This window comes from Mauremys reevesii, linkage group 1 (genome assembly GCF_016161935.1).
Source record: "Mauremys reevesii isolate NIE-2019 linkage group 1, ASM1616193v1, whole genome shotgun sequence".
Lineage (NCBI taxonomy): Eukaryota > Metazoa > Chordata > Testudines > Geoemydidae > Mauremys > Mauremys reevesii.
Window position 1 is genome coordinate 347,242,445 of NC_052623.1, and position 18,575 is coordinate 347,261,019.

Consider the following 18,575-nt stretch of genomic DNA (forward strand, 5'->3'; position numbering starts at 1 on the left):
AACAAGAAAATGGCACAATGCATATGTACAATGGGCAAATGTAACAATGTATATGGATAAAAAGCTAATATTTATTTAACTGGCTGTATAAAATCCACTTATCAAGGTCTCTGTGTTAGTAAGTGTTAGAAAACATGCACAACATTGATATGAAGATAAAAAATGCAAATGCTATACTTTATATATTGTCATTGTTAATAACAGTTTTTCAGAGCTAAAATCATACTTCCAGTACCCCGCCCCGCACAAAGTACAACTATATGTACACCTCTACCCTGATATAACGCTGTCCTTGGGAGCCAAAAAAATCTTACCGCGTTATAGGTGAAACCACGTTATATCGAACATGCTTTGATCCACCGGAGCACTCAGCCCCGCCCCCACGGAGTGCTGCTTTACCGCGTTATAGCTGAATTCATGTTATATCGGGTCGCGTTATATTGGGGTAGAGGTTTATATTATATATCACTGAAATCTGGTTCCTACCTAATTATAAAGTAAAATTAAAAGAGTGAAATGATGCTTTTCCTTAATACTAATTGCTTAGATCATGCTACAGTAAATATGTCAAATTTGTATTCAGTGATTACCCTACTTATGTGTGTAACCATATAATAAAAAGCTAAAATGTAACTTAATTAAAGTAATCTCCACTTACATTCCAAGTTTGCTATTTAGACAAGAAGGGACACAGACATACTGAATGGAACATAAGCAATTGGGTTTTAAATAGATTTTCAGAAGCACGGCAGTAACAATATGGATTATATCATTTCTTTGTACCGTATGTGGACCCAATGCTGCAGCCCTTACACATCTGAGTAGTTCAATTGGTTTCAATGGGACTACTCACATGAGTAAAGGTTGCAAGGTTGAGTCCAATATTTTGTGTGCATCATTGACTTTTTGCACTAGAATAGGCTGTAGATTTACATTTGCTTTGCGCTGCAGCCACGTTTTGGAGGATACTAAAATAATGCAGTATACATTCTTCTCCAACTTTACATCACCTGACTCCAATCCTCTCTCTTACCCATGAGATCTTGCTTCCTGACTGCTCATCCTTTAGGTGAGGCATGTTAAATGGTAAAAAATGTTATTCTTGATGACTTGACAGCATATGATACATGTTTGCTTGACACCTGTATTATACACACACACACACACACACAGATGAAATATACATATTTCAAGGATCATATAGTAAAATAATTCAATGGATTTAAAGGGATTTTAAAAGTATATATTAAAATTGTATATATATATATACACATATATACACACACACATACACACAATCATACCGCTCTATATGAACCTTGAAAACATTTTAAATGTTAAGTTTATTAAAAACAGGTCATCCTTGACAAGGCACTCAGACTTTCTAGAGAGAAATAGTTGAATGATGTCCTCTCTAAAAATAAAAACATAGTACACTTAATAGCAAACACTTAAAAAATCTGACTTGGCAACCAGATATAGTCAAGAAGAGCTATTAGATCCACAATTATTTGACTAAAATGGACAAGGTCTAGGAAAATCAAACACCAGAGGAAACATTTTACTCATGGTATTCAATACAGGTAAAGTCCTAAATGTAAATACCAAAAGGCTACTAATGTTCTAGTTTTAGGAGAGGATATATCAATTATTTCCCTACATTATCCAATACTGTAAAATATCAGAATGTGAGGTCAAATGCTGTTCTTATATTGATGCACATCATTATTAGTATCTCAGAGCCTCTGTGGTATCTAAGCTTGATTAAGGGTCATAGAATTTGGCCCGTAGGTATTAGTTAAGTCAGGTACTAAAGAAAAGGCATCACCGTCTTCGTAGTTATACAATCAGCTTTAATGAAAGAATGATAAATTATTGCGGCATTAATTAGTGGAGGTTGCTCCATCATAAAAATACAACAGAAAGTGTCTCAGAAAAAGATGCACACAGATTAATTAATTATCTTTGGTTGAAACTAGCATGTGCTGGCCCCACTGAAGTTAATGGCAGTTTTGCTATGAGGAATAAGCATCCGGGCCCCTTACTGGAAGGGAAGAGGATTTCCCTTTATTTGTTTTCTGTTGATGCACATGCCCCACTCCCAACATGTACATGCTACTGGGAGTGGAAGTCAAGGCATTTCTGAAACAGTTAAAAGGCATGTCAAAATTTATTTTTGTGGCACATCTAATGTAACTCTTGTACTGTTTAGAGGTGGGAGGAAGAATGGTATCCCTTTTCATATTAACTCGGATCCAGTTAATCAAAACCAATGTTTGTAAACTTAGCATATGCTGCAACACCACCAAAAATCTGTGCCCGATTTTCATTCCACAAACGCTACTTTATACCACTCTGGCATGTAATTTAAACCTATTCTAATGTCTTTGCACAGCCAAAGAAGGGCAAGGGGGCTTAGTAGAAATTACAATCAGCCTCTTTGCTCTTAAGGCATTCAGGAATAAACATAGGCTATGCAACTTGTTATGACTTTCAACTTTCAGCAGCCACATATTTTGAGATTTACAATCTACTTTAACTAGGTCTGAGCAGTATACAGTCTCCAGAAACATCATATACCGTATATCTTTGTTTAGAAGCCACAGATTCTATTACTCTTAATTGCTTCCTCCTGCAGCTTTAAATTGAGGGTGGCTTTCTTATACATTTAATTGCTTCCCTCTGGAGCTCACATGGTAAAGGTAATTGAGGGTGGCTTCTAAACAATGATATACAGTAATTAAAAGCTCTTTTAAAGGGAGCTTTTTGTGTGGCACCTGCAGTAAACTGAATACTTTTTATGCAGCTTTGCAGAGCTGCTAAAAACAGTGCATTATTTCACAAGTGTTACATTGTCACAGAAATTCTGCATCTGAAGAGCTGACCTATATATCTCTAGCCGCTCTGTGGGGAGGTGGGGGGAGAACCCACAGCTCTTGTGGAAATGGTTTGAGGGAGTGAAAGGTAAGCTGGTAAATTTCTAATGGTAGCTCTATTTTTAATGACCATCTGCATTTATTTCTAAGTAGAAAAACCAGCTAATTACAATTGCTTTTAAAGGCCTATGCTTTTCTAACATATAGCTTTACTTAGCTACCTCTCTTATTGCGGAAGAAAATATCCCTGTAGATTGAATGGTTTAATAACTGACAGTTACACATCTTAGTCTTTCTTCATGGCCTGGCCTGTGGTTGAATTCATTTTTCATACATATGTAACTGTCCCCTAGATACATCTTGCTCTTTTTACAATCAAAAGGATCTGGCACAGAAGATCTCTACAGGATTTGGTGCTTTGATAAATTAATCCAGTTTTGCATATTAGCCTTTCAAATATTCCCGTCTTAAGGTTTACTTGAACTCCACAAACTACTCATAAAAGAGAGGAAAAGCACATGATGCTGGCAAGCTCCCAGTCTATGCAGTTGGAAAACAAAGTGAAAGTAAAAGGAGGCAACTTCAGTTTACCACACAGTAGTTTTCAAAGTTTGGGCTAGTGCAGCTAATGTTAAATGAAGTACTTGCTGGTGGTCTGCAGAGAACTGGCTGATCGTTGGTAATGGCTCTTCTCTTTATTTCCAGCTGCTAAATCACATCCAAAAATGCACTCAGCAATTCCCTAATGTGGCAGTAAGAGTGTGTGCTCACAGATGAAAGGGTAGGTTGTCCATGCCATCACAAATGGGACAGGGACTTAGTGCAACAGGAATCTCTCTATTAAGGTGTGGTCCACTCTGTGACACAAGAGAGAACCTCTGACCTAGTGGTTAGAGTACAGGACTAGCACTCAAGAGCCTAGGGTGACCAGATGTCCTGATTTTTATAGGGACAGTGCCATTTGGGGGGCTTTTTTGTGTATAGGCACCTATTACCTCCCACCCCCGTCCCGATTTTTTACACTAGCTATCTGGTCACCCTACCAGAGCCTGATGTGCTATTGCTATCTCTGCTGTGGTCTCACTGCATTATCTTGAGCCTCAGTTTCCCCTTGTGTTACAGGGAGACATTATTTCTCTAACTCACATGGATGTTTTGAGGCTTAATTTTTTTATTACTTATAAAGTGCTTGGATGAAGTGATGGACAGAGTACAGAGGTGCTATTTATTGTCTTAAATTGAAAGAAAATAAATACAACTTCTAATACAGGGGTAGGCAACCTATGGCACGGGTGCCGAAGGCGGCACGCGAGCTGATTTTCAGTGGCACTCACACTGCTAGGTCCTGGCCACCGGTCCGGGGGCTCTGCATTTTAATTTAATTTTAAATGAAGCTTCTTAAACATTTTAAAAACCTTATTTACTTTACAAACAACAATAGTTTAGTTATATATTATAGACTTATAGAAAGAGACCTTCTAAAAATGTTAAAATGTATTACTGGCACACAAAACCTTAAATTAGAGTGAATAAATGAAGACTCAGCACACCACTTCTGAAAGGTTGCCGACTCCTGTTCTAATATGATCATCACAAGATAACTATTACCACAGTAATAAGAAACAGCAATAGTGGTCCCCACTTACAAGTCCATATTTATTGTGTTTTCCTATTTTAAATATAGGAAATACCATGGTAAATTGAGCACCTGTTGACTATATATTTCAATGGTAACCACTGTATATGTGCTCTATGTTCTGTGATATGTCTCTTCCCCAGTACATCTAGCCAACCATCAGTTCACTGCATACCTTACAAATACATTCAAATATATGTTCACACTATACCGTCATAAATAACTCATCCTTGCATTAGTACTGACTTCATCTGCTATCTAACTGATGGACCAAGAATCCCTAAAATGGTATCCAGTGGCAAAAGTTAAGTGGCTAATTACCTTGTGTTACAATAATGATACCTCTGTAACTTTTGACAGGCAGAAAGCCAGTCAGTTTGCCAAAGCACACCTTGCCTAAATGACTTGATTGTACTCATGAAGTTCAAGTGCCTAGTTAATGAAGCAACTGCTTTAACATAGCTTCCTAGCCAGCGATATCTGAGCAACGAACCCTTTAGGATTATGAAGCTTATCCCGAGGCAGGCATCACTTCATTCTCTCAATCTAATTTAATGCCCAAGAATGTGATCACTTTGATGGGACCAGCTGTTTCTTCTTCTGCCAACACACTCCAAACTCTTTAGCAGCCTCTCTGAATGTGCCCAATACATCCTGACACATATGACAGGACCCACAGACAAAATGGCATCCTTGCAATGCAGCACAGATCCTGAAACTTGATTTTCGCAATAGCTCCTTATTGTGACAGTACACTACACATCCTGGAGGGAACAAACAGGAATCCAAAACGCAGATTGTACACAGGACCTGAACAAAAATAAATGTTGCCCTCAAACTTTAAACATAGCAGAGAGGGAATACCTTGATACAGAGACAAGTTGATGATTCAGTATTTAATGACCCCTCTTATTCACCTGCATTTTCTTTTGGAATCTTTATCAGAGGATCAAAGAATAATATCAAACCAATAGAAATGCTTATATAAAAATAGAAAGCATTGTAAGCTCTCTGGAGTGGGGACTGTCTTTTTATTATGTCGTTGTCCAGCACCTAGCACTATGAGGGCCCAAGACTATGACCGGGGCTCCTGGGCGCTATTGTAATACAAATCCATAAATAATAATAATGAAAGGAATCAAAGTAACTGGGTGAGTCCAATTCAGCTGTACAATTAGTCGCTGTGCCCATCAATAACTCACGTATATAATATGGTCTCTGTGTGTGTCTCCCTTCCCAGAGTGTGGAATACCCTCAAATGGTTAGAACATTCAATCTGCTGAACTGTGTATGATCATGCCATTTTTCACACAAGCTCCAGTACTGACTGAAACATGTGCTTCCATGTTGTTCTAGCCTACAGAGGCCATCAACTCCAGTACCAATGAACTGAGTTATTTAGTCTGCAGAAGAGAAGAGTGAGGGAGGACTTGATAGCAGCCTTCAACTACCTGAAGGGGGGTTCCAAAGAGAATGGAGCTCGGCTGTTCTCAGTGATAGCAGAAGACAGAACAAGGAGAAATGGTCTCAAGTTGCAGTGGGGGAGGTCTAGGTTGGATATTAGGAAACACTGTTTCACTAGGAGGGTGGTGAAGCACTGGAATGGGTTACCTAGGGAGGTGGTGGAATCTCCATCCTTAGAGGTTTTTAAGGTCAGGCTTGACAAAGCCCTGGCTGGGATGATTTAGTTGGGTTTGGTCCTGCTTTGAGCAGGGGATTGGACTAGATGACCTTCTGAGGTCTCTTCCAACCCTAATATTCTATGATTCTGTGAATGAACATTAGGGGCTTGTGGGTTATTCCAGATTCTGGGGCCTGCTTTACACCTAAACCTTAGGTCAACCTTGCTATATAGCTCAAGGATTTGAAAAGTTGCATGCCCTGTGCAACAGAGTTAAGCTGACCTAAGCCCCATGGTAGACACAGCTAGGCTGATTTGGGGGAAGGGGGAGGAATCTTCTGTTGACTTTGCTACTGCCTCTCAGAGAAATGGATTACCTATGTTGATTGGGAAAAAATCCCTTCTGTCACTGTAGCTGACATAGTGAAGACATACACCAGAATTCACTAGGGACCATATAAATTAGTCCCTGGTATAAATTAGAGCAGCTCCCAGTTGCTCTAAATTATGGCAGTGCTTCCTGGTCTATCTATGGGCTGCAGTGTAGCCCAGAATCCCCGCATTGATATGCACTACAAGCACACACCCCCTCTGCCAGGGCTTGCAAGGGGGTTAGTGTATGGCTGCTTATGGAGGTGCTATGCTGTGCATGCACTGGCTGAATTCTCCAGTAGCCCCTTATTGTGCCTTTACAGCCCCAGTATACTGCCAGAGTGACATACTGGGGCCAGAACATGGGACAGAGTCTGTCTTCTGTATCTAGCTTCCTGTGCCTTTCTTGATCCTTCTGAAATTTCAGCTGAACTCCCACACAAATTGTATTCCCACTTTATTAGACAGCAAGACATCCTGAAGAAAGGTATGTCAAACTGCATGCTGTCAACACTCATATTTACTGTTGCAACTTTCAAATCACCCATAGTGACCCTTTCCTATGTTATTAGAAAAAGACTTCTGTATTTGATTTAAGGTTAGAAAACCACTTGCCATGAGGTAAAAAAAGCAACAGTCTTAAGTGCGTGCATCCTAAGCTATAGAGGAACTGTAGATCTACAATAATTCATTTGAGTTTTGGTATAAACTAATTACATATTGTATATTGCTCATATCATATTTAATGAACTAGGAAGTGATTTTTTTCACTATATTCCTTCAATTCAATTGATTTTAGATAATTCACTTTACACAATTATTGGTTATTACAGCACGGAGGGTAGATTTAATTAAAGTTTTGGTCCTAACAATGGAAGTCATTAATCATTGTTAACTACTGTACATAAAAAAGAAAAACACTCTCCATGAAATGATAGGTGCTAAATATGCCAGCTGTAAAAAGACATGTAATTTAGGCCTAAACTTTGATCCATCTACTGAATATCTTCTGGATTATAAAATATGTAATTAAAGATAAAAATCTATCAGTCCATGACTAAGAGCTTTTGGAAACAAATGAATCAATAATTTAGTGGGACTGGCAACAGTTGGGACTGCTTTGCTGCAATGAAAAATGCATCAGGAGGTGGAGGCTGCATAGCATGCCTGCAGACCAGTTCACGGAGCCAGATGGAAAGTTTGAGCCAAGAAATACAGCACACTTTCTTCTGCTGTTCCAACTTGTGTATCTTCAAGAACATATTGATCCAAGAAGCGGCGATACTATGTGGATCCACTAAGCTGGGTAGCCTACACTCTGATGAAGAATGGTAGTGGAACAAGGAGGGGCAGTAAGAAATAAGAGAAAAGCCAAAAAGGTGATGGAAAATAACTCTGGAAGAAGTGGTTGCTGCCTACCGACCCTCCAAGTGAGCCGCCAAAGCCAACAGTCAGAAAGGTAAGAAACCTAACTATAGATAAGCTGTTATAATGAGTTGAACAATTGCTCTCAACCAGCCCAAAAGAAAATATGTAATGACGTCAACAAGAGGCAAGAAGGAGGGAAGATGGAGTGAACATGACATTCATAAAGGATGCAGGGGACAGACTGCTTGTAACAGGACACACTGTACATTACTGATCGTGAGAATACTATGAGGGGCTACTTAGTGAGGAGGACCCTTTGTATCCCACACTACCCTCATGTGAACTGGTAATCATGGATGTAGACAACCTGTCAGAGGCAGACATTAAGGCTGTGCAGCTGAAAATGGCCCCTGGAAAAGCAGCAGATTCAGATGAAGTCACATAGAAATGATCCAAGCCTTGAAATAAGTTAGTGTATGCATGCTTGGGGAAGTCCCGCACACAGTTCAAAAAGGGAAGAAAATCCCAGGAGACTGGAGAAAGGCCATACTGGTACTGATATATACACACAAAGTGAACATACATGACTGTTCAAAGTTCCTGGGGAACTGTCCCTCTGCATAAAACTGAGAGAGAATCAAAAGTCACATTTGTCAAATAGTGGAGCCCATTTTAGGAAAGGAGCGGTTTGGTTTTAGAAAAGGCACGACAGATAGCATGTTCCTCATTAGAGTTGGTGGAAAGGAAGCTGGAGGAGAACAATGAGCATAGATGGCTTTCCTCAATGTGGAAAAAGCATTCAGCAGAGTACCTATCTGACAGCCAGTGCCTGTGTTACAATTCTTTGGGATACCAGAGGACTTGTCCAGAGGATAGTGGGGTTTGTACGATGGTTCCATGACAAAGGTGTGGATGGTGTGACGGTTGGGCTTCACTGGAGATCAGCATTTAGTCCATTGCTATTTGTAATTGTAGTGGTCTTCATAAGTAAGCAAATCCAAATCAAAGGTGGTACGATCCTGATCTGTGCCGATCATATTGCGCTAATGGCACTTGAGCAGACTTGAAACCACTGAAATGGAAGTGTTTGAGGGAAGCGAGGGGATGACATTGCTGGACTATGTATGGAATGATGTCATCAGGAGTGACACCAAGATCTGGGCTATCAGAGAGAAGCTGCAAGAGAGGAGGCTGAGGTGGTATGGGCAATTGTAGCAGGGCGGACCCTGCTCCGGGGTTTTAAGGGGTTTAAAATGTGGCCTGACAGAGCTGAGCTGATTGGGGAAGTGGCTGCAGCTGGGGCCTTATAAAAGGCCAGATCAGCCAGGAAGCCAGAGAGTCTCTCTCTGTGGTTAGAGAGAGATGGGCCTGGCTGCTTAGACGCTAAGATAAGTACCTAGGGTGAAGCAGGATGGGGAAAAGGCTGAGGGGCTGGGGAAAGCTCCAGCCTAGGAAAGCCCCAGGCCTGCGGCCTAGTACGGGGCTAAGAGGTACTGGGGGTTGCAGGGGGCAACCTAAGGATAGGCAAAGCAGCAGGTCCGAACCCCGTTGCCGGTGATGAGAAGGCTGACACTGCAGTCTGTCCCAGGATATGGGGCTCGATAGTGACTGAGCAGTAGCCATTCTGAGGCAAGTGGGGATAGTGTGGTGGCGGGGGTTCCCCTGAGAGGGGGAGACCCAGTTAGAGTAAAAGGGGCACCGGGTCCAGGGAGGGACACGGGGCTGAGAGTAAAGTAAGTGGATCACCAGCCTGCAGAGGGCGCTCCGGACTGGAAAGGGAGCTAAGTTGCGGAGTAACCAGAAGGAGGCGCCGCAGGGGTGAGTCGGACCGTTTACAGCAAGTATGAAGGAAATCCTGTTAGGAAGGCGTTTGAAATTAGAGTTAATGGGAAGAGAACAAAAGGATGGCCAGGAAAACAGTGGACAGAGTATGTATGGGAGGATGGATTGGATCTGGTGCAAACTTTGGACCAACAAGCCTGGAAAAGACCCCAGCTAGCTGGGAAAAGGGAAAGTAGTAGTTTAGTGGGACTGCCAGAAAATAATGTAATAAATATCCCTGATACTACAAAGCATGTAGCAATTTCCATCTATAGATGGAGCTTTAGGAAGGAGTGCATTGTTATTTCCATTTTATTAATAGGAAAGCAAGTGTAATGAGGTGGTGTGGTTCCCTGCCGCTCCAAAGAGAGACAAACCCCTCCAGACTCCAGAGTGGGCGGAGCCAGGGAGCTCTGAGCCCACCCCTCAGAGGGTCAGGCGTTGCCCCAGAAGTATAAAGGCGCAACCTCAGGGCTAACTGGGAAAACAGCCACCGGGGAGGCCAGATGCATCTGGCCTAGCTCGCAATTGGGAAAGCCCAGCAGCCTGCGGAAAACTCGAGGACTGGCCCGACCTGCTCTGTGCCAGCTACCCAGAAGAGTTGCCAAGCCTGCCTTGTGCCAGCTACCAGAAGGAGTTGCCGAGTCTACCTCTGGCCAGCTATCCCGAGGAACCCAAGGTGCTGGACTCCCCTGAGGACACCACCCCGACCCAAGTACCTCCAGAGGGGGAGTCTGGAAGTAGCTTGGGGGCAGCCAATCCTAGTCTGGCTGCAGCACTGCCAGAGCCTACGTCAGTGTGTTGCGGCCACGATCCCCACTGACGCAGGAGCGGGTCTTCTGCCACTGCTAGGGCCCCGGGCTGGGACGCAGTGGAGAGGGTGGGCCTGCATCCCCCCGTGCCACCCAACTTGCGGATCGCCGTTTCCCCCTCGCCCAGGCCCTTTGGAACCTAGGGCCTGGGTCTGCTGCTATTATATACTATTACTGCTCAGTCCCTGCCTGAGGGCCTGACTCACCATTGCCCCACCTTGAACTAGGGCCTGGGCTTGCTATCATATACTGTTATTGCTCAGCCCCTGCCTGAGGTCCTGAGTGCCTGACTCACCAGTGCCCCACCCAGACCCAGGGCCTGAGCTCACTGTGTTTATTTGTACCTTCACTAAGGCGGTAGAGGAAGACCTCCCTGTGGCCAGACTAATTCCCTGCAAGAGCTATTCCCAAAGGTAGTGAGGCGATGTGGTTCCCTGCCGTCCCAGAGAGAGACGAGCCCCAGCTAGCCTCTCTACAGCAAGCTACAGGAGATATTAAATAACTTGCCCAGGATCACACAGCAGGTGAGTGGTTAGGCCAGGAATAGAACCTAGACCACTTGATTTGTATTGGATCAAACTGGTACCAACATAATCCTATAGCTCTCAATGCAGTAGCAGTTAACTAAAAAATATCGAGCCCAGTCTCCAGCTCATACTTAGTCAATCCCCTATTTATTGGACTAGACTGATGCTAGTCGGGGGTTTGACCTGAGGAATAAATGCACAATATAAACACTCTTACCAGAGCTTTGGAATTACTTCTTTAGCTATAGTGGTAAAAGCTAGTGCTCCAGGTCAGACTAGATGATCGTAACGGTCCTTGCTGACCTTAAAATCTATGAATCTTAATAAGACTGTTGCACAAGCAGTGAAAATTCAACCTCTTCAAGTGACCGTGACCCAGTTTGAAACACTCAATCCTGCAAATATCTTACCAAACAAAAAGGATAAAGGCAGTATGGAACTGCAGAAAATACGAACAGGAAAGACCAATTAGGTCACCTAGTCCATCCCTAAAGTTCATTATTGTAAACTTTCTAGAGTTTTGTCCAGTCTATTTTTAAATATCTTACGGAATGAGGCTTCCTGCCCCCCTCTTGGGTAACTATTTTATAGACTATTAGATCTTAATTTTGCTCCTTTTAATTTCACTCCATTACTTCTTGTGCCACCCCCAGACAATTCCTGTCTTGGCAGCATACTGGAAATATGTATAGATTGATATATCCACACTCACCTCCCACCCACAGAACAAATGTAGCTTTTTAACTTTGTAATGTAGTAAGAGGAGGCCCTGAGATATCAACCTTGGTATCAGAGGCCTGGTATGAGGCCTAAGGCCTGAACTAAAGTAATGGTCAAGACTTTGCTAACATAAAGCAAAGTTAAGCTGTGAGCCAGAGGCAGGCCCTGCTCACAGAAGCTGTCAAGGAAAGGGCTGATGCTGCAAAAAGAGACATACCTAAAAAGTACTGGACACCAGATATCAGAACATTCACATACTTGTACACTCCACACAGATAACAAGGAACAAGCTGACCCATCCCAATGACAGGGCCAAAAGGGTAATATGACGGATAGAGTTGTTTTGTTCGAACCAACATGTACAGGGTGAGAGGTGGCACCATACTATGTAGAGGGGTTGTATCTTGCTACATAGAGGGGTTGCACCTCAATACGTCAGGAGTGATATGTAACTTGTTTGTACCTCTGTGTGAGAATGCACCTCTGAGTGGATGTCTTCATCCAGCGTAGGGGGCAGTGGAAAGTCCCGCCACTGACTGAGCTGAGTCCATTGCCAGGGGGCACATATTCGTAGTATGTCCTGTAAAGTCTAGAGGGAACTACTACTGTGCTTCGTTTGACAATAAACCAGGCTGAAGTGCCTTCGTACCTTACTAGAGTGTGTGGTCATTGGGGGTTCTCTTGGGGTCTGCTGTGCCCGCTATCTGCGCAGAGCCAGGGCAGCACACAGAGGGAACACAAGCACGCAGCCAATTGATTTCAACATTGAACAGAGCAGAGCACCACACCGGTAGCATCTGACAACAGTCTTCATAAGTCAAACTCTCCAGGACCAATGTGTTATTCTTCTCTTCATTCCTTGCCACTTGTCAATATCTTTCTGGTACTGAGATGTCTAGATTTAGACACAAAATGCCAGGTGTGATTGCACATGGAGAAGTTACTACCTCTCTTGTCCTGTGTGCTGATGCATCTGCATTTTGTAGGCATCCCCAAACTGACTTAGTCTTTTTTGCTGATACTTCACACTGTACAATCATGTCTAATTTGCTGTTTACTTCCACCCCAGTATAACTGCATTTCAAATTTCCCCCTCCTACTGAGTACTAATTATATTTCTCTACCTGGATTAGCTTGCAATTTTCCAAGTTGAATAGAATTGTTTTACGTTCGTGATCCTTTTTCTGCCCAGGTCTTCTTGCATTATTTCACTGGTGTTCATAACCTTTTCCAATTTAGTACCATCTGTGAATGTCATTAGTGTTCTATTTATTCCTTTCCTCTAGACCAAAAGGAAGATATTAAACAAGACCTGACCTGACATATATCCCTATGATACTTGCTAGACACCTCCCAGTAACTCTCTACTTTGATGTTTATATTACCCTTTGTTTAGGGTCCTTTAGAGAGAGTTTTCAAAGTAGGTGACAATGGAAAGATTTATTTCTAATCTCCATAGTAGGTGTTACAAACAATAAAGAGTAGAATCTCACAAGCCTATTAAAAAAAAAGTCAATGACTGTTTTCTTAGCATGCCACATTAGCAAACCTAATGCATCAGCTCCTAAACATCCTTTTTTTCTGATTGGAAAAATCAATATAACCCAACTTCTGATCAAATTCTGAAAAGTGTCAAGTTCTTATTTATTGATAAAGCCAGTACATGTAGCTGTTTTACAGCAATCTGGTAAATTCATGTTTTCCATATGATTGGTAGCCATTAGCTATTTATACTTTCCTGTTACAGAACTTCAGCTATGGAAGCACTTGATACTTCTGCAACAATCAGGTAATTCATTTAGGGCTTGATCCTACTCTCATTTGATTCAATGGAAAAAACTCACATCAACTTCAGTGGTGGAGTGTCAAGACCATACAGCCCAATCCGAAGCCAAATGGAAGGGTTCTTATTGACTTCAATGGGCTTTGGACCAGGGCTATAGAAGAGACAACATTGGCTTATGGTGAAGACATGGCACTGCAAATCAAGAGATGATGGTTTCTATTCCAAATCTTGATACCAATTTAAAGTGCAACCTTGAGCAAGTCACTTATCCTCTCTCTGCCTCAGTTTCCTGAACTCCAAAATGGAGATCAGGATACTTACTAACTCAGGCACATTAATTCAGATGTGTAAAATGTTTTGAGATCCATGGGTGAAAGATGCTATAAAAAGCATTACCTTTCCTTTGTCCTTACTGCTATTTATTTCTTTTTTAACAACTCAGATTTCGGAGAGAGATTAGCTAGGTGAATAGGGTTTTTACTGTACTGTGTGTTAACAGAAAGTGTCTGCTTAACATATGATACAGTAAAATGAGGGCTGCACTCAAGGGGTCTCATCCTCCTCCTTATTTATCATGTTTTTAAGTAAGTGAAAACACTTGCAACATTTTCCATTTTTAGATGCCTGATTTGCAAACACTGTTTTTGCTCTATTTCTAGAGCTGTGAATAACACTTCCTACTGAAGAGCTAAAGCATCTGAAGAGAAAACTTATCTAACATAATATAGGGCTAAATCCTAACTTCCCTTCACAACTTAAAGTAGTTGGGCTTGGTGCACAGGTGGGGGGTATTGGGATGGTGAGGAAGGTAACTTTCCCTTTCCTTTCTCCCCACACTTGAGCTTCATATGGGGCAAAGGCTGATATAACTGTGTATGCCTACAGTATCTACCCATGGCCTTCCTGCTTCCTCCCTGCTAACCAGTCTGGCTGTACAAAATACATGGGGAACACCTGTATTGTTGCTGTAAGATACGGAGAAATGTGCCCTGTGTATGGGCGTCCCTTACCCTACCAATCCCCTGCACATTGGAACCACAGCAGTGGTTCTCCCTGGACATAGGGCTGGAGTGTGGAGGCAGGAGTTGCCGCATGGAGTATTATATCATTTCGCACATCAAGGTGGGGAGGGCTTAATGGTCACCTTATATTTCTCTCTTTTTGCTTTTAAAAATTGAACTCCTAGCAAATATATCAGATATTAGGATTTATACATCGTCCAATAATTTTTAATATGATTCTACTGTAGTTTATAGCATGTTGTGAATTTTGAGTGCAACACCATGCATAACATTGGGGCCAAATTCATTCCTGGTGGAACTCCAGTGTAGTCAGTGGCATTTCGTCGGGGATGGATTAGGCCACTGTATTAACAGAGCACTCTAGAGAGAGCCCCATATCGTTTCTATCTTGTCTCCTCTTTGCCTTGTCGAAATGCTAAGCTAATTGCTCCTACAGTATTATGCAAAACCTTGTTTGTCAATCTATTCAAAAAATCAGGAAACATTCCAGAAACCCAGGGAGGAAGTTCATAACAGCTTTAGCTAATCTGCAGAAAATCCAGCCTACATGAGTCCCCTGTCTCTGCTGCTCCTTTCATCTATTCTTTATAAGGAATCCATTGAACTTTAATTAATATGAAAAATTCAGGTTTTCATCTGATTTAAATGTGACTGACATCATGCTGCTACTAAAAGTGGAACAAAGTACAAGTGTGTTGAAAACAATGCTGAACGTCTGGATTCGAGAGGGATTCTGAGAGCCCACAGAAAGCATTATCTTCCAGGTCAATAATATTGTATAACAAATAAGCAGGGGAGTGCCAGGAACTCATTGATATATATGTCTGAGGCTAAGAGTGACACATGAGCAGTGTCTACAAATTTCTTCAGACTGGAAGGCTCTTGGGAGAGAGACATTCACCTTATGTCAGGCGGTTCAAATCCAGTCCAGGAAGGAAGAGTGAAAGTTGCTGCTAGATGGTGGCCTGCACTCAGAGGTTGAGACTGCCCCTATGACTATGGTATCTAAGAGCCTTCCATGTAATATCAATAGAATAGCAAAAGCCCTAGTGGATTTTGGGTAGGATTAAATCCTTACAGAGCTGGTGGGCTCCATCCAGGGATATGGAAAGTAATTTAATAGAAAATAACTTTTTCACAGGATTTCTGAACTATCCTATTTAAAAGCATTATGGACAAAACCCCATTGAAGTCAGTGTAGAGAGTCCTGTTGACTTGAGTGGAATTTGGATCGGGCCCTATAGCCTAAAAAATTCTGCTTTGAAGGTCCACACACAAAACAAAAACAAACAAACAAACTTGTAAAAATGTAAAAAAACAACAACAAAAAAACAACTACAGAACTTAAGAGTAAAAGTTATTTCTGTAGACAACTATTTGTTTCATCCCTATTAAATTATATGGGTCTTTTCCTTAAAGGCAAATACTGTGATTGCAATAGTCTAAAGGTAGTAGGTTAAATCTATATTTATGTTCCTAAATAATTATCTGACTTTCAGACTTTTTGAACACTTGCCAGTTAACATCAGCTGATAATTTAGCCCAAAATAAAGTAGAAATCTGCTCTCACTACATAAACATCAATAGCAAGTCTGTGTGCTAATAAGATGTCACCTCACTGTACTACACTCAAATGATCCACTTTACAGTTGCCTTAATTCTTTACTTACAAACATAAAGTCATTTTAGCAATCTTTATACTAGCATATTTAAAGCACTTCTAATAAAGAGCGCTAAACCTTGATCTAAATCTTAAGACTGGCTATTACTATTTTCTAGGCAAATCTCATTATTTCACTATGATCTCAGAATATTCTAACTGAGGTAATTTATGTCATATACAGAGTGCTTTCTTAGAGCCTTGGTGTTTCAGACCTGGTTAGAGCCCCCTCCCAGAGCTCCAAAAATGTAAAGACAGGGAAAGATGTAGTAACGCTTACTGACCTCTCATTCTTCACACCATTTTTTAGTCCAGTTTTAGCACTGAAGCTGAGAGGAAGCCTTTTATAATAAGTGAGAACAGTCAATGTCAGAACAGAAAATGATAAAAGCAAACACTCTACCAACACATCACACTATGAGAACTTGAAGAACTCTGATGTACCCTGGAATTGAATCTGTACTGCACATTTATGGGAAATTTTCAGAAGTGCTGTTGTATTAATTTAAATGGAATATATCAGCCAAAGGTGTTAACATATCCCAGTCACTATCCAACATTAGAGACCTGAAAACAAGGCTTAGGGTTTGGGAGAGAGACACCTCAAACTCTGTAGTACCACGGCAAACACACCATTAAGAATCCTTTTAACCTTTTATTAAAGATACAGAAAAGAAGGGAAAAATAGTTAAAACATATGAAATGTAGAGTATTAAGTAAGGCTTTCATTTTAATGCCATTTCTTGTTCCCCTTCCCTTTAGCTAGAGAGAGAGCACTTCAGGAGAAACCCCATGGCATGACAGTCTCTCTTAGATGGTATTAAAGACGGTAATAACTGTCCTTTGGGGGGGGGATAGGCTGGAGCTGTTGCTGCTGGTGTCAAAATCTGACCCCATTTAATTACTGGTGATGTGTGGGATACAGCTGGCAGGGGTGGCAATGTCCTGTGGATCCCTTTCTCTGGCCTGATCTGGTCAGGCCAGCCGGATTCGGATGAAGAAGGTCTGGGTTCAAGGAGACGGTTGTAGGGGGAGGGGTAGTTGTCAGCCATGATGGTGACACTTGCTCCAGTAGACTGTCTGTTCGTCCATATATTTCCCCCCTAAATCTCTTTCTTTAAGGCCCCCAGAAGGGAGTGAAGGATAGAATAGCCTATCCCTTTTCTATTTTGTCCACCAATTAGGTTAATTGATTTCCACATCCACATTTTCTTGTTTACCGGGCATGATCTTAGACTAATGCTTTTGAAAATCTAACTCGTAATAAGCAGGATATAAAAACAGTATTCATCCAGCAACATATTCTCATTACAGGACACAAAGAAAGGGCAAATTCAAGCCTTGATCCTTCAATGAGCACTGTATGGGCACATGTTCAGATCCCAAAATGTGCAGGGGGGTGGGGGGCAGCTTCCATGCCTTATCCTGTGCCACATGGCTCAGCCCATCAGTTGTGGCAGCCTGGAATCAGTAGTAGATCAATTAACATTTCTATTGTATATATTACATGTCAGCGGGAGTGTTTGTTGCAAGCAAGACACAAAAAGTTATTCTTCAACTCTTCTCAGCATTGATAAGGCCTCTACTGAAGTACTGTGTCCAGTTCTGGGCACCACACTGCAGGAAAGATGTGGACAATTTGGAGAAAGTCCAGAGGAGAACAAAAAAACCCAAAACATTAAAGGTCTAGAAAACATGACCTATGATGAAAGATTGAAAATAATCTTAGTCTGAAGAAGAGAAGACTGCAGGGAGACATGATAGCAGTCTTCGAGTATGTAAAAGCTTGTTATAAAGAAGAGAGTGATAAACAGAGTGGATGATTTAGTTGGGGATTGGTCCTGCTTTGAGCAGGGGGTTGGACTAGATGACCTCCTGAGGTCCCTTCCAACCCTGATATTCTATGATTAACTGTTCTCCTTAACCTCTGAGGATAGGATTAGTAGTAATGTGTTTAAACTGCAGCAACGAAGAGTTAGGTAAGACTTTAGGGAAAACGTTTTAATTGTAAGGTAGTTAAGCACTGTAACAAATTACCTAGGGAGGCTGTGGAATCTCTGTCAGTGAAGGTTTTTAAGAACAGGTTAGACAAACCTGTCAGGGATGATCTAGATAATACTTAATCCTAATAAATGTAGGGGACTGAACTAGGTAACCTAACAACATCCCTTCCAGTCCTACATTTCTATGATTTTGTGCGGTGTTCTACATACAATTTAAAAGACCTCTTTGACGTCTGTAGTTTTCCCACTAAAACTCTTAACCATGCCCCCAAAGCCAACAACAAAAAATAATAAGAGGTCCTATCCTCTCCAACAAAAAGAAACATGAAGATAGGCAGTCATATGGACATA

The 18,575-nt window shown here is 41.6% G+C and overlaps 1 long non-coding RNA gene across 2 annotated transcripts in view; it reads right to left on the reverse strand.

The window, feature by feature from the left end:
- The window catches only part of LOC120386880, a 243,794-nt gene that overhangs the window by 144,440 nt on the left and 80,779 nt on the right, over positions 1 to 18,575 (reverse strand). The gene's annotated exons all lie outside the window — the stretch shown is intronic.